The following is a 16485-nucleotide window of genomic DNA, read 5'->3' as shown; positions in this document are numbered from 1 at the left end:
CACTTTTCAGATATTTATTTGTAAAAAAAAATTTAAAACCATTTATAATTTTCCTTCCACTTCACAATTATGTGCCACTTTGTGTTGGTCCATCACATAAAATTCCAATAAAATACATTTACATTTTTGCTTGTAACAAGACAAAATGTGGAAAATTTCAAGGGGTATGAATACTGTTTCAAAGCACTGTACTTGTCAGAACATCCAATTGTAAATCCAAATTGCATATGCAGCTCTATTCCCGAAGGGGCTGCTGTGAATTTTGCAGGTTCGTTCTCCAACAGTGCAGAGGCAGCCAGGCACACAGCAACAGTCCCTACACACCCGACTACAGAAAAAGCCAAAAACTAAATGTACCTAGCAGCCTAACTAAGAGAGTGCTACATATAAATCAGACTGTAATGTGTGAGCTTCTGAGCTTAAAGCAGTTGTAAAGCCTTAAGGTGTCCCTTAGCCTCCCTTATACTTACCTAAGCCCCATCACGATCCAGCGCTGTGCATGAGAGCCACTGCTCTCCCAGCTCTGTCCCTCCTCACAGGGCAGATCAATAGCAGTGGGAGCTATCGACTCCAGCTGCTGTCAGTCAAACTCTGTGATGAGGGTGCGGGGCCGTCTATGGATACAGACAGCAGGGCCCGGGTGTGAACCTACACAAATGCCCCCAGAGGAAGCAGCTTCTTTTGAGGGTACTGAATGAAGAGAAGCCAGGAGTGCTGGCAGGGCATCCCAGGAGAGGAGGATCGGGGCTGCTCTGTGCAAAACCATTGCACAGAGCAGGTGAGTATGACAGGTTTATAATTTTAATTAAAAAAAAAAAATACGATGCATTACAATCACTTTAAAACTCAGAATTGAATGTAATTCCCACAAAATGATCCCACATTTATCTATTTACAGTAGGCCTGGATATGTTGTAGGGGATTGGACCTGCCTAATTTCTCATGCTTTCCAGCATTTTCTCAAAAGACTGAAGCTTTTTCTTTTTTTAAAATTTTTTTTTTAATAAATCGTTATTTTTACAAGTATGACGGCAGCTTTTCATCTCCCGTCATAAGGCGTCTCATAGTCCAGCTTCTAACCCCTTCGGAGGTCTCTAGAGGGGAATTTCCCATTGAAAATACAAACAGATTCCTCCACCCATGCTATACAGTGTGGATGGGCAAATCTTCAGTCCTGGCTTTTGAATTCTGGCAACGGAAGGCATCAACTGTCAGAATACCCAAACAGCGGATACATGTGATTGGATGCAACGTCTGTTCAGCTGACAATTCTCCGTCTGGCTCATTTGATTTTTCAGTCAAAGGATGTTGGGTGGGAGAGTGCCAACTAGGCCACCCATGAAACAAATTTCATCTGGTTCATCAGGAATTGAATGAAATTTGCTTAGTGTGTGGCCAGCCTAAAGCATAACGAAAGGCAAATTTTTTTATTTTTTTTAGGGACTAGACCCCGTCAGGTTTTTTTTTTAAATGCTGTCTGTGCCCCCATTAGGGAGATCCAACCTCTCTATTTGTCTGTTAAATTATATCACCGGGACTGAAAATGAAAGAAAATCCCAAATTTTGTGTTGACACCAAAATAGTAACAGGGGAAATCTTCCAATGGGGACATTGGTTCTAATGACAATCAGGAATTCCTTCACTTTGGAGGATCTACCCATGGGTATTACGATAACTAATAAAAAAACCCTCAACTGACAGGAGTTAAAGCCCTCGCTTACTCTACCTAAAATGGTAAAAACAAAAAGTTTGGCTGTTAAGTTTCACTTTAATCATTCTTCTGATTGCTTTCCATTGTTCATCTCTGCTCTATGTCCATGTCATTCCTGACTCAGCTGATTCAGGGAAGGATTTAGAACAGTCAGCAACAGCAATTAGATGTTCTATAGCACAGGTGTCAAACACAAGGCCCGTGGGCCGAATCTGGTCCTCCTGGCCATTTAATGTGGCCCTTGCACCTCTCCTGCAGGTACCCCTTTGTCTCCACCCCCACCATGTCTGGGCAGTCAGCAGCAGAGGGTTAATAGGACTCCTCTGCCAAATCCTGCACCTCTCAGTGCAGCTGCAGCACCCCCTCATCTCTGCCTCCCCTGGTCTAAGCATTCAGCAGACTCTGGTAACTGACTCCACTCTTCCTCTGGTCCTCCTCCAGATCCTGCACCTTCTGCTTTCCAGCTCTGCCCCCAAAGGGGGTGCACGGTGATGTTAAGGAGGGTGCGGGATTCTTGACATCTGACGTAATGGGGGGAGGGGTGCTCTGGACATAGTCTTACAGATACAACTGGCCCTTTGAGGGAAACCATAATGCTGATACGGCCCGCGATGAAATAGAGTTTGACACCCCTGATCTATATCATAACTGGGTTCCTGTATACTTTGTCTTTAACATGCAAATGTTATATAACAGACGTTACCAGGAAATACTCCATAGGAAGTGCCTAATGTGTACAAGAGGAAACTTTGTTATTATAATTGTTCTTTTAAAATTCTCAGTAAAGATCACTGGAAACAAGAACAGAAGTCCCATGCTGGAGAGGAGGAGGTCTTATGGAGGACACATTATAAAAATATCACCGCCCGCCAAAAAATAAAGCAACGGGCACAAAGGATGTATGTGTCCAAGTCAAGAAATCTCATTATCACGGGTCCACACAGTGGACAGGAAAAGCAGCAAACATTAAAGTAGATGTATACCCCAGCTAAAGGATTTAATTTAGTAAAGCACTTGTATCAAACAATTGCTACGGTTTGCTTTAGTTTTTTTTTTTATTTTTTATTATAAAATGTGTTTCTCATAATTTTTTGATTGCATATCTGCACATATTGCCTGCAGCCAGGGGTGTCCCTAGGATTGGTGTCACCCCTCCGACGATCCCCGCAGAATGGATCGGATCTGCGGATTGAGCATAACGGATCAGAGTCCGATCCATTATGCTCCCCAATCCGCAGATCCCATCCTTCCTGTGAGGCTCGTCGGCTTGCAACCTATACGGGGTTAACTGATCTCTCCACGAGCTCCACGAAAAGGAAAGTTTTAAAGCAAGCCGACGATCCCCGCAAGATGGATCGGATCTGCGGATTGGGGAGCATAATGGATCGGACTCCGATCCATTATGCTCAATCTGCAGATCCGGGTATGGCCACCAATCCGGGTATGCTGCGAGTGGCGCATGTGCACACAGGTACTTAGCGGAGGAAACACATGACGTCTGTCTGCTCGTCTGGCCAGGGCCAGGCTCACCTCCGAAGAGGGAGCTGAATAGACACCAGGGACAATGCAGTAAAAAAAAAAAAAAAAACTGAAAACAAAGGTGAAAATAAAATGGCCAAAAATTGGAAAACAGAAAAAAGAACCACAAAGGAAAACGAGCAACAACATATATTAGTACCACAACTGCTGCGCTTGGCATAAGCTCATTTTTGGCACATGGAGGTTTATACACACAGCACTGAGACTCTTTAGAATCATATTTTGGCGGGATCAGATGATGGGGATGGTGATATGTTCTTGGTTTTGATTGGTGGTTTATGTATATATATTCTGTTTAGTCACTGTTGCACCCTTATCACATGCCTGATGAAGGGGTCCTGCGCGGTTCCAAAACGTTGCACTTTCTTTTGTGACGTGATCTTTTTGCAATAAAAATCTTTGTGGAACACTGGAGATCCATGGTGTGCTGGTGAATATGTACGTTTTCGTGGGACTGAGTGTCGTCACCCTACAACAGCAAGAGCCAGATCAAAGATCGTCACTGGCAAGATGACCATGTATTTTCTAAAAAGCTGCAGATTTAAAAAAAAACAAAAAACACATTAACATGTTCAAATGTATTTGAGATTTGATGGATTGGGTTTACATACCTGTCATCAGAAGCAGAACCCATCCTCCACTGCTCTCTGCGCCTCTGGGTGATAGATTGTGTGCATGTATATATATATATATATATACACACACACACACACGAATATATACATTTATGTGTATGTATGTATATATATATACACATATACACACATACATATATATCTATATCTGTACACACACACATATCTATACACACACACACACACACACATCTATATACACACACACACACAATCTATTCATATACACACACACACACAATCTATTCATATACACACACACACACACAGGCTGTACCGAAAGCAATACGAAAGTGGGCATAACCTTTTCATCAACCCCTTCCCACCGCTCCTCAGCCCTTTAAGAGGATTTAAATGCCAGAAGGCAGAGGCAGGTATTCCAATCATGTGACCACTGTGATTGGCAGTCACAGCGGTCACATGATCAGAAAGCTCATAATCACAGGGAGCGTGCTCTCAACACAGTAAAGTGTTTAATGTGAAGAGAAAAAAAAGCAGAACCAGTGCTCAAGTCTGTGAGCATCCCAGGAACACAGTAACAGTTACTCGCTGAGGTGCAGCCCTCTAAAGATCGGGGAATCTTGATATTAGTGGAAGAAAGCAAAAAAAAAAAAAGGGGCACACTCTGCGCGTGCATTACCGAGATAAAAAGGAATTTATTAAAAATGACAAAAGAATATACTCACAAACCAAGAGTCAAGTGAACAAACAGAGCTCTGAAGAAGGGAGTGCGTCTCCTGAAACGCGTCATGCATACCCTGTCGCAAGACTACCACATTGGTTCCTTGTTTGTTCACTTGACTCTTGGTTTGTGAGTATATACTTTTGTCATTTTTTAATAAATTCCTTTTTATCACGGTAATGCACGAGGAGAGTGCACCCTCTTTTTTTGCTTTCTTACAGTAAAGTGTTTACCTAGGGCCACATATATGCAGCCACTTGGCGCTAAAGCTCAACCACACATGCGCCAGGTTGGCGGGAAGTGGTTAATCTACACGGGTTGTTCAAAGTTCACATGTTGGTAGAGTAACTCTTCCTCTGTAGTAATCCTTCTTCTTCTTCCTCTTCTTCCCTGCAGGTAAATAATGGATTCTTTCTTGACTTGATACCTACATTATTCAATCTGCCTCACCAAACCTTTGTCTGTATCACCCACCTCTGTGCTGTACTGGAAGGTGACTGGAGCTTTCCGTAGAATTTCTATTGCTTCTGTGTAAATTCTGCAAAATAAAAGAACAATAAACCTTGTTTAAGAGGAATTGACACTCTTTTTCATATATTTATTTAATGCTGAGCTTCTCCCCACACTACTAGCAAGTGATTTCCTGTATAGAAGCTGATTACTTCCAATTCCAAACACGCATCCACAATATAACCCTTTGAAACTGCAGCCCACCTTCATGCCCTGTCTGAATGACTTCGATCACCATCAATCCACTCTCCTGACTTTTATAGTCACGGTCCCTCACAGCTATTAGCTTTCTCTCCTATTATTTTGTTCCCATGCATTACATGAAGAACACATTCCCGGCATCCCTTTAGACGTGCATGCTCCCAGGGTGGTGCAGACCCTTGGTTGTGCAAGTTGCTGAAGGCCTACTTGATTATAAATCAAGCAACTGATGAGCAGATCAGTCTCTCACAGCTATTAGCTTCTCTCCTATTATTTTGTTTCCATGCATTATATGAAAGTACAAATTTCCGGCATCCCTTTAGACGTGCATGCTCCCAGGGTGGTGCAGACCCTTAGATGTGCAAGTTGCTGAAGGCCTACTGGATTACAAATCAAGCAACTGATGAGCAGATCAGTCTCTCAAGGGTATTAGCTTTCTCTCCTATTATTTTGTTTCCATGCATTACATGAAAGAACACATTCCCGGCATCCCTTTACATGCACATGCTTTCTGGTTGGTACAGACTTTAGCTGTGCAAGTTTCTGATCATCTGCTCAATTACAAATCAAGCAACTGTTCAGCAGATCATACAGCTAAAGTCTGCAGCACTCACTGGCAAGCAGGGAGCAGCATGTGCATTTAAAGTGATGCCAGGAATGTTTTCTTTCATATATGAAAAAAATCAGAGACAGGTTGCTGTGATGTTTTCAGGAGACTGCTGGCGCAGAAATTGCATCCTGGCGTCTGGGTTCACAGATATGTATACACATATACTGAAATCGCCATGTCATCCCGGTTTCTGAGAGATTTCAGCACAGGTGTGATTTTGTCCCTCTCTATCCATGACTGCCTCCCATTGACATCAATGCAAAATTGCATCCCATTGACTTCAATACAATAACACCTCCCACTGACTTCAATGCAAAATCGCCTACCATTGACTTCAATGTAAAAACACCACCCATTGACTCCAATGCAAAAACTCCTGTCAATAGCAATCTTATGTGAACACTTATCTTTGCATGTCACTTTAGGCTCCGTTCACACTTATGCGACTTGTCATGCAACTCTGGGGTACAAGTAGCCCCCCCATGTTTCCCAGTGGGTACCATTCAAACTGCGTGACTTCAAGGTAGTTCCTGCATTACTTTGGTCTGATTTTCATGCGACTTGAGGGCCATAGACTTCATGTAAACCCTCCAAAGTCGCACCTGAATGTTATACATGCAACTTGTGTGCGACTTTGTACAGCAGAAACAATTATCCTTGGCCAAAGCCAAAGTCGCACCAAAGTTGAACTCATCCAAAGTCGCACTGTAAAGTCGTAATGAAAATCGCACAAGTTTGAAGACGCACAAGTGTGAATGGAGCCTATCACTTGTGAATCTGGAACGCACCGCTAGAAACTCGCTAAGGATTGCATCTGTGTGAACCACCTCAATAGGAACACATAATATCTAGCCTGGCATACGAATCTGTTTGAAAACGCATCCAGAATGGCATATGTGTGAACCAGGGCGGCTCCATTCACACGTGGGCGATTGGGATCATGGCAGAATCAGTGTGATCACAAAACACAGGTTCAGGTGCCATTATTGTCAATGCCACCTAAAACGTGGTGCAGTTTTGCTGTGATTGTCGTGTGGCAAATCCCATCACGGGAAGCTTGTCATCCAAATGTTGCCTTGCCCCGGGAGCTGACAACTCATGCTACACTACAAAAAAAAATTGGCTCCCAACTTTTTTAGCTGGCTCCTAGATTCAAAGCAAATTTGTCAAGCCCTGCCCTAGGTAAGGCCCATGTAACATCATGAGCCTCCATGATTAAAAGGAATGAAATCCAATGAATGAAAAAGGCGGGACAGGGACAGTCAGGCTGGGGAGGAAAGTGCTGGATGACGCTGGACATCCCCAAGCTAGGAGGACTCTTTCGGACTTGCTGCAGCTTCTAATGCACAAGGTGGGAAGCTCACAGTGTGCAGTGAAATCAGAGCGATTTCAGTCAAGGAAAGGAGCCGGTACAAGTGTGCAAGCCCAAGTCAAGGTGACAGCTTCTAAGACCGGAAGCTGCTGAGCTCTATTCCACGGTGCTGGTGTGAAAGAGAGGGACGTGGTGGTCATGTGACTGCGATGAAACCTCATAGGACGGTAGAGAAATGTGAGGAAAGATCTTTGTCTTTGCCATGTTGACCTTCAGCTCTTTAGGAGTGGATCCATTAGTACAGAGTTCTCACCTACCTGGATTTTCACTTTCTTTGTGTTTCCACCATGACCGGTGAGTGCGTCGCGCACACTTAACCTGCTCCCGCTTCGGTGACAACGGTGCCAAGGACAGTGTGACACCTGCCTGGTGACAACCTTCCCTGCTGCGAACATGGTTCCTGCAGATCACCACTGATGATGATGAAGCACAGCGAGTGTAAGAGACCCAACTCCTGAAATGCAGAATGACATCGGTAAAACATCTTTGTGATCCAGGCACACGTCTGTTTCCTCTCCATAATAGTGCCAGGATAGATAACTGCTGATCTGCCTGAAATCCAGAGAATGCTTTTCTTTCTGTCTTGGCTGACAACTCTGCTTCGCTAAAATCCCAACCATCCGCCCTGCCTGCTGAGCTACAGGACGACTCCTCACCCAGCTCCCCTCTCTGTCCCTCTTCATATACACACATTCATTTCTTTCCAGGAAAAACAATTCTGCTGCTGTGAATCACAAGAGCCTGCCCATACTCTTGGGAGATGTAGATCTGTGGGTGTGCTGGGAGGGGCTATTGGGACTTGTAGTTCTGGGGTTGGGTAAGCAAAGGGTACTTGAGGGATGTAGATCAGGGGTGCGTAGGGAAAGGGCTCTTGGGAGACATAGATCTGAGGGTATGTAGGGAAAGGGCTCTTGGGAGATGGTAGATCCGAGGGTGTGTAGGGAAAGAGCTCTTGGGAGACGTAGATCCGAGGGTGAGCAGGGAAAAGGCTCTTGGGAGACGTAGATCCGAGGGTGTGTAGGCAAAGGGCTCTTGGGAGACGTAGATCCGAGGGTTTGTAGGCAAAGGGCTCTTGGGAGACGTAGATCCGAGGGTGTGTAGGGAAAGGGCTCTTGGCAGACGTAGATCCGAGGGTGTGTAGGCAAAGGGCTCTTGGGAGACGTAGATCCGAGGGGGTGTAGGCAAAGGGCTCTTGGGAGACGTAGATCTGAGGGTGTGTAGGGAAAGGGCTCTTGGGAAACGTAGGTCTGAGGGTGTGTAGGGAAAGGGCTTTTGGGAGACGAAGATCCGAGGGTGTGTAGGGAAAGGGCTCTTGGGAGATGGTAGATCTGAGGTTGTGTAGGGAAAGGGCTCTTGGGAGACGTAGATCTGAGGTTGAGTAAGGAAAGGGCTCTTGGGAGATGGTAGATCCGAGGGTGTGGAGGGAAAGGGCTCTTGGGAGACGTAGATCAGAGGGTGTGGAGGGAAAGGGCTCTTGGGAGACGTAGATCCGAGGGTGTGGAGGGAAAGGGCTCTTGGGAGACGTAGATCAGAGGGTGTGGAGGGAAAGGGCTCTTGGGAGACGTAGATCCGAGGGTGTGTAAGGAAAGGGCTCTTATAAGATGCAGTTCTGGGGGGGATGTATAGAAAGTACTCTTGGGATGTAGATCTGTGGATGCGCAGGGAAGAGCTCTTGGGAAATGTGTATCTGGGGGTGTCTGAACAATCCAGTTAATATCCAATCAGGCAGGATCTTGCACTACATACTTTTATATCTATAGAAGATCATACAACCAGACTGTATCCTGTATGGGGAGCTGTAATCTGACTGTATGATCTCCGTAGAGCTCAGTGTACAGGTGATGAGATCATACAACCAGATTGCATTGTGTATGGTCAGATCTGCAGTTTTACAGACCTGTGACTGACCTTTGTCTTGGTATGAGGCACAGTGTGTGAGCAGACACATGACTGGCCTCTGACACCAGCCCCGTGTATCCCCTTCTCACCTCACCTGCCTCTCCGGGGTCACCCCCTCCACATCTCACCGGCACTCCCTGCTGACAGCCCTCGGCAGGATTTCACATCACCTCGGTGTCCGCACTGCCTTATCCATTAAGCCCTGCAGCGGCCATATTTAAGAAGCCACGCTTCATTGCAATGCAACAATTGGACTATGACAAAATGGCCGTCGCAAGAGAGACACCGCCATAGACAGAAGGGCGGAAGTGCCGCTGAAGCATGCTGGGAAATGTAGTTCGTTAAATTAATAGCCATGCTTTCCTTACTAAAGGGGAAATGCGGCTTCAGAATTCAAAATATTTGTATTTATTTCCTGTGATAGTTTACATGTGCTGAAATAAAGCAGCCACTGTGTGATACTGAAACTATAAAGAGGCCCTGTCACTCCAGTACATCATTAAGCCCCGCCTGCTTACCTCCGTACACGCCCCTCAGAAAAGCGCTCAGGTCACACCCCCTTTCAGTATCGCATGTATTACGATCCTTCCCGTAAACAGCGATGAACATGCTCCGCCTGCACTGAACGGGAACACGTTGGGAGGAAATAGAGCGGAGAGATCACAGTTGCTGCAGGCATTGACTTAGACACCTAAAAACTGTCCCAAGCAGGCAATGCTAAAGACAACTAAGCAGCGTCTCCGTGACGGCGTCTTGCGTATGACGTCACGCAGTCCCGGAAGTTCAGTCGGCGCCAGAGAACTGAAGAGGTTGGACGTGTCGGTGGGAGCTCCGCATTCTGCGCGTGTACCGAGACATAGATTCTCCGATTGTGCGGTATCGTTATTATTATTATGTGTAACTAGAAATTCTACAATTTCTGGGGAATTTGTGTGAAGTGTTTTTGCCTCCACCATTAGTCTATAGTTGCAGTGGGCGGAGTCGTTTTTGTCACTCAGCTGCGTGCTCACGCACCTGGGTTCCTATGGCAACTCACTCTACAGCAAGGGGCGTGGCCTGGTTGTAAACAAACTGCTCAAAGTTGCTGACTTCACTGGCGGTTGCCATCTTCAAACGGTTGTAGTTTTAAAACTATACATCCTACAGTGAAGAGCTTTATATTGTGAGAATCACACGACCCAGACCTACATGTTGATGCATAGTATGTCTCTGAAATATTTACAATGAAGGCACAGTCGCAGTTTAAAAATTGCCCTTTAAATTTCAGGTGTCTAGAGTGGATTTTCAATGAAAGTCAATGGGCGGCGTGAGTTGCAAACAAATGGTCCTATTGTGAAAACTATCAGGACTATGGCTTAGCCGTGGACATTGTTAGTGGCAGCGGGGATAGCTGAACGTGTTGATATCAGATTTGTGTAGGTGGGCTTTACAATGAGGGAGTGATGGCAGTTTACAGATCATGTCCTGATTTTTCATCTCACACTCTAGTTTTGAACATTCCGCCATTCATTCCTATGGGAAAAGTTCACCACAAAAACGGCGATATTTCGTGAATTATTCGGCCAAGCGTTCCACAAAGTAATAGCATACCAATGGGGAACAATCCGCACGTTTCGGTATATTGCTGTCTATGTAGTGTAAAAACTGTGGGAGGAGTTAGGGTGGTAAATGTGGCTGTAATAATAAGAATCTATATGTGAGATAACAATAAGTGTTCTTGTAAGAAGACGTCATTATTAGGATTTATTTATTCTGATGATTGCAATGAGGTCTGTATTAAATCTATTTTTACACCGGAGACCCATGACTGCAGGTGACGGTTCACTCCCACTGATTACTGTGCCCCCACCCCCCATTTTTTTTTCTTTTTTTTGTAATAGAAATTAACCAATTAAGGTCCAGGCTCATTCTGGCCTTTTTTATTCACATATAATTTTTTTTATTAATATAAAAATGTACTGAAACCCCCCCCCCCCCCTCAACATTACATTTTGTATTCAAGCCGAAGCCCTAGACAATAAATTGGTGTGTTTTGCTAATTTTTTTTGTTATATATATATATATATATATATATATGTCACGTTATTTGCGCAGCGGTTTTTCAACCTCATTTTTTTTGTTTTGTTTTTTTTTTTGTGGAAAAATGACACTTTTTGAATTTTAATGCAATAAACCCCACACATCTCAATTTTTATTTCTGTAAAATAAAAAAGACGTTACGCCGAGCGAATAGATACCAAACGTCACGCTTTAAAATTGCGTCTGCCCTGTGCAGTGGCGAAAAATGACGTGCATTTTACTATCCATAGGCGACGGTTTAAAAGGCTTCACAGGTTACCACTTCAGATTTACAGAGGAGGTCTGGTGCTAGAATTACTGGCCATGATCTGATGTTTGCGGTTATACATCACATGTGCGGGAAGATCGCGGCTTGCTTGCATGTGTGTGCGTTCGGTGCATGCATTAGCTTTTGCGTGCAATCACGAGCGTACTTTAAATTTTATTTTAGTACTGTCTTTTTTATTAAAAAAAATACTTTGATTGCTGTAATAAAGAATATACACATCCCTTTGACTGCGAAAGGCCTGACAGTTTACTATGTCTTAGTGATGAATGGACAAAAAAGCGATCAGTACACGGTATACGCTATATACAGCCAGACACCGGGCACAATATACGCTATATACAGCCAGACACCGGGCACAATATACGCTATATGCAGCCAGACACCGGGCACAATATACGCTATATACAGCCAGGCACCGGGCACAATATACGCTATATACAGCCAGGCACCGGGCACAATATACGCTATATACAGCCAGACACCGGGCACAATATACGCTATATGCAGCCAGACACCGGGCACAATATGTGCTATATGCAGCCAGGCACCGGGCTTGGCTCGCACTAGATGCAGCCAGGCACCGGGCTTGGCTCGCACTAGATGCAGCCAGGCACCGGGCTTGGCTCGCACTAGATGCAGCCAGGCACCGGGCTTGGCTCGCACTAGATGCAGCCAGGCACCGGGCTTGGCTCGCACTAGATGCAGCCAGGCACCGGGCTTGGCTCGCACTAGATGCAGCCAGGCACCGGGCTTGGCTCGCACTAGATGCAGCCAGGCACCGGGCTTGGCTCGCACTAGATGCAGCCAGGCACCGGGCTTGGCTCGCACTAGATGCAGCCAGGCACCGGGCTTGGCTCGCACTAGATGCAGCCAGGCACCGGGCTTGGCTCGCACTAGATGCAGCCAGGCACCGGGCTTGGCTCGCACTAGATGCAGCCAGGCACCGGGCTTGGCTCGCACTAGATGCAGCCAGGCACCGGGCTTGGCTCGCACTAGATGCAGCCAGGCACCGGGCTTGGCTCGCACTAGATGCAGCCAGGCACCGGGCTTGGCTCGCACTAGATGCAGCCAGGCACCGGGCTTGGCTCGCACTAGATGCAGCCAGGCACCGGGCTTGGCTCGCACTAGATGCAGCCAGGCACCGGGCTTGGCTCGCACTAGATGCAGCCAGGCACCGGGCTTGGCTCGCACTAGATGCAGCCAGGCACCGGGCTTGGCTCGCACTAGATGCAGCCAGGCACCGGGCTTGGCTCGCACTAGATGCAGCCAGGCACCGGGCTTGGCTCGCACTAGATGCAGCCAGGCACCGGGCTTGGCTCGCACTAGATGCAGCCAGGCACCGGGCTTGGCTCGCACTTGATGCAGCCAGGCACCGGGCTTGGCTCGCACTAGATGCAGCCAGGCACCGGGCTTGGCTCGCACTTGATGCAGCCAGGCACCGGGCTTGGCTCGCACTAGATGCAGCCAGGCACCGGGCTTGGCTCGCACTAGATGCAGCCAGGCACCGGGCTTGGCTAGCACTAGATGCAGCCAGGCACCGGGCTTGGCTCGCACTAGATGCAGCCAGGCACCGGGTCCGGCTCGCACTAGATGCAGCCAGGCACCGGGTCCGGCTCGCACTAGATGCAGCCAGGCACCGGGTCCGGCTCGCACTAGATGCAGCCAGGCACCGGGTCCGGCTCGCACTAGATGCAGCCAGGCACCGGGTCCGGCTCGCACTAGATGCAGCCAGGCACCGGGTCCGGCTCGCACTAGATGCAGCCAGGCACCGGGTCCGGCTCGCACTAGATGCAGCCAGGCACCGGGTCCGGCTCGCACTAGATGCAGCCAGGCACCGGGTCCGGCTCGCACTAGATGCAGCCAGGCACCGGGTCCGGCTCGCACTAGATGCAGCCAGGCACCGGGTCCGGCTCGCACTAGATGCAACCAGGCACCGGACTTGACCCGCACTATATGCAGCCAGGCACCGGGTCCGGCTCGCACTAGATGCAGCCAGGCACCGGGTCCGGCTCGCACTAGATGCAGCCAGGCATCGGACTTGGCCTGCAATAGATGCAGCCAGGCACCGGACTTGGCCTGCGCTAGATGCAGCCAGGCACCGGGTCCGGCTCGCACTAGATGCAGCCAGGCACCGGGTCCGGCTCGCACTAGATGCAGCCAGGCACCGGGTCCGGCTCGCACTAGATGCAGCCAGGCACCGGGTCCGGCTCGCACTAGATGCAGCCAGGCACCGGGTCCGGCTCGCACTAGATGCAGCCAGGCACCGGGTCCGGCTCGCACTAGATGCAGCCAGGCACCGGGTCCGGCTCGCACTAGATGCAGCCAGGCACCGGGTCCGGCTCGCACTAGATGCAGCCAGGCACCGGGTCCGGCTCGCACTAGATGCAGCCAGGCACCGGGTCCGGCTCGCACTAGATGCAGCCAGGCACCGGGTCCGGCTCGCACTAGATGCAACCAGGCACCGGACTTGACCCGCACTATATGCAGCCAGGCACCGGGTCCGGCTCGCACTAGATGCAGCCAGGCACCGGGTCCGGCTCGCACTAGATGCAGCCAGGCATCGGACTTGGCCTGCAATAGATGCAGCCAGGCACCGGACTTGGCCTGCGCTAGATGCAGCCAGGCACCGGGTCCGGCTCGCACTAGATGCAGCCAGGCACCGGGTCCGGCTCGCACTAGATGCAGCCAGGCACCGGGTCCGGCTCGCACTAGATGCAGCCAGGCACCGGGTCCGGCTCGCACTAGATGCAGCCAGGCACCGGGTCCGGCTCGCACTAGATGCAGCCAGGCACCGGGTCCGGCTCGCACTAGATGCAGCCAGGCACCGGGTCCGGCTCGCACTAGATGCAGCCAGGCACCGGGTCCGGCTCGCACTAGATGCAGCCAGGCACCGGGTCCGGCTCGCACTAGATGCAGCCAGGCACCGGGTCCGGCTCGCACTAGATGCAGCCAGGCACCGGGTCCGGCTCGCACTAGATGCAGCCAGGCACCGGGTCCGACTCGCACTAGATGCAGCCAGGCACCGGGCCCGGCTCGCACTAGATGCAGCCAGGCACCGACCCGGCTCGCACTAGATGCAGCCATGCACCGGGTGCGGCTCGCACTAGATGCAGCCAGGCACCGGACTTGGCCTGCACTAGATGCAGCCAGGCACCGGACTTGGCCTGCACTAGATGCACCCAGGCACCGGACTTGGCCTGCACTAGATGCAGCCAGGCACCGGGTCCGGCTCGCACTAGATGCAGCCAGGCACCGGACTTGGCCCGCACTAGATGCAGCCAGGCACCGGACTTGGCCCGCACTAGATGCAGCCAGGCACCGGACTTGGCCCGCACTAGATGCAGCCAGGCACCGGACTTGGCCCGCACTAGATGCAGCCAGGCACCGGACTTGGCCCGCACTAGATGCAGCCAGGCACCGGACTTGGCCCGCACTAGATGCAGCCAGGCACCGGACTTGGCCCGCACTAGATGCAGCCAGGCACCGGGTCCGGCTCGCACTAGATGCAGCCAGGCACCGGGTCCGGCTCGCACTAGATGCAGCCAGGCACCGGGTCCGGCTCGCACTAGATGCAGCCAGGCACCGGGTCCGGCTCGCACTAGATGCAGCCAGGCACCGGGTCCGGCTCGCACTAGATGCAGCCAGGCACCGGGTCCGGCTCGCACTAGATGCAGCCAGGCACCGGGTCCGGCTCGCACTAGATGCAGCCAGGCACCGGGTCCGGCTCGCACTAGATGCAGCCAGGCACCGGGTCCGGCTCGCACTAGATGCAGCCAGGCACCGGGTCCGGCTCGCACTAGATGCAGCCAGGCACCGGGTCCGGCTCGCACTAGATGCAGCCAGGCACCGGGTCCGGCTCGCACTAGATGCAGCCAGGCACCGGACTTGGCCCGCACTAGATGCAGCCAGGCACCGGACTTGGCCCGCACTAGATGCAGCCAGGCACCGGACTTGGCCCGCACTAGATGCAGCCAGGCACCGGACTTGGCCCGCACTAGATGCAGCCAGGCACCGGACTTGGCCCGCACTAGATGCAGCCAGGCACCGGACTTGGCCCGCACTAGATGCAGCCAGGCACCGGACTTGGCCCGCACTAGATGCAGCCAGGCACCGGACTTGGCCCGCACTAGATGCAGCCAGGCACCGGACTTGGCCCGCACTAGATGCAGCCAGGCACCGGGTCCGGCTCGCACTAGATGCAGCCAGGCACCGGGTCCGGCTCGCACTAGATGCAGCCAGGCACCGGGTCCGGCTCGCACTAGATGCAGCCAGGCACCGGGTCCGGCTCGCACTAGATGCAGCCAGGCACCGGGTCCGGCTCGCACTAGATGCAGCCAGGCACCGGGTCCGGCTCGCACTAGATGCAGCCAGGCACCGGGTCCGGCTCGCACTAGATGCAGCCAGGCACCGGGTCCGGCTCGCACTAGATGCAGCCAGGCACCGGGTCCGGCTCGCACTAGATGCAGCCAGGCACCGGGTCCGGCTCGCACTAGATGCAGCCAGGCACCGGGTCCGGCTCGCACTAGATGCAGCCAGGCACCGGGTCCGGCTCGCACTAGATGCAGCCAGGCACCGGGTCCGGCTCGCACTAGATGCAGCCAGGCACCGGGTCCGGCTCGCACTAGATGCAGCCAGGCACCGGGTCCGGCTCGCACTAGATGCAGCCAGGCACCGGACTTGGCCCGCACTAGATGCAGCCAGGCACCGGACTTGGCCCGCACTAGATGCAGCCAGGCACCGGACTTGGCCCGCACTAGATGCAGCCAGGCACCGGACTTGGCCCGCACTAGATGCAGCCAGGCACCGGACTTGGCCCGCACTAGATGCAGCCAGGCACCGGGTCCGGCTCGCACTAGATGCAGCCAGGCACCGGGTCCGGCTCGCACTAGATGCAGCCAGGCACCGGGTCCGGCTCGCACTAGATGCAGCCAGGCACCGGGTCCGGCTCGCACTAGATGCAGCCAGGCACCGGGTCCGGC

The 16485-nt window shown here is 50.9% G+C and overlaps 1 long non-coding RNA gene across 7 annotated transcripts; it reads right to left on the bottom strand.

Annotated features, from left to right (window-relative positions):
• On the bottom strand, positions 1-9700 carry LOC149448760 (uncharacterized). Of its 7 annotated transcripts, none has more exons than XR_016315505.1 (4): positions 9678-9700; positions 7518-7714; positions 5042-5105; positions 1-3719 (listed from the first exon to the last, which is right to left on the bottom strand). It is a non-coding gene; the product is annotated as an uncharacterized LOC149448760 (long non-coding RNA). The 7 variants fall into 7 exon arrangements; XR_016315501.1 differs by lacking the exon at positions 9678-9700 and adding an exon at positions 9254-9394; XR_016315506.1 differs by lacking the exon at positions 9678-9700 and adding an exon at positions 9249-9377 and having other exon boundaries at positions 1-3783.
• Positions 9701-16485: the final 6785 nt, after the last annotated feature.

This window comes from Staurois parvus, unplaced genomic scaffold, assembly GCF_062004578.1.
Source record: "Staurois parvus isolate SC_StPar_1 unplaced genomic scaffold, SC_StPar_1.0 ptg000657l, whole genome shotgun sequence".
Taxonomy (NCBI): domain Eukaryota; kingdom Metazoa; phylum Chordata; class Amphibia; order Anura; family Ranidae; genus Staurois; species Staurois parvus.
Note: the sequence above shows the minus strand (reverse complement) of the source record. Positions and strands in the feature narration are given on the sequence as shown.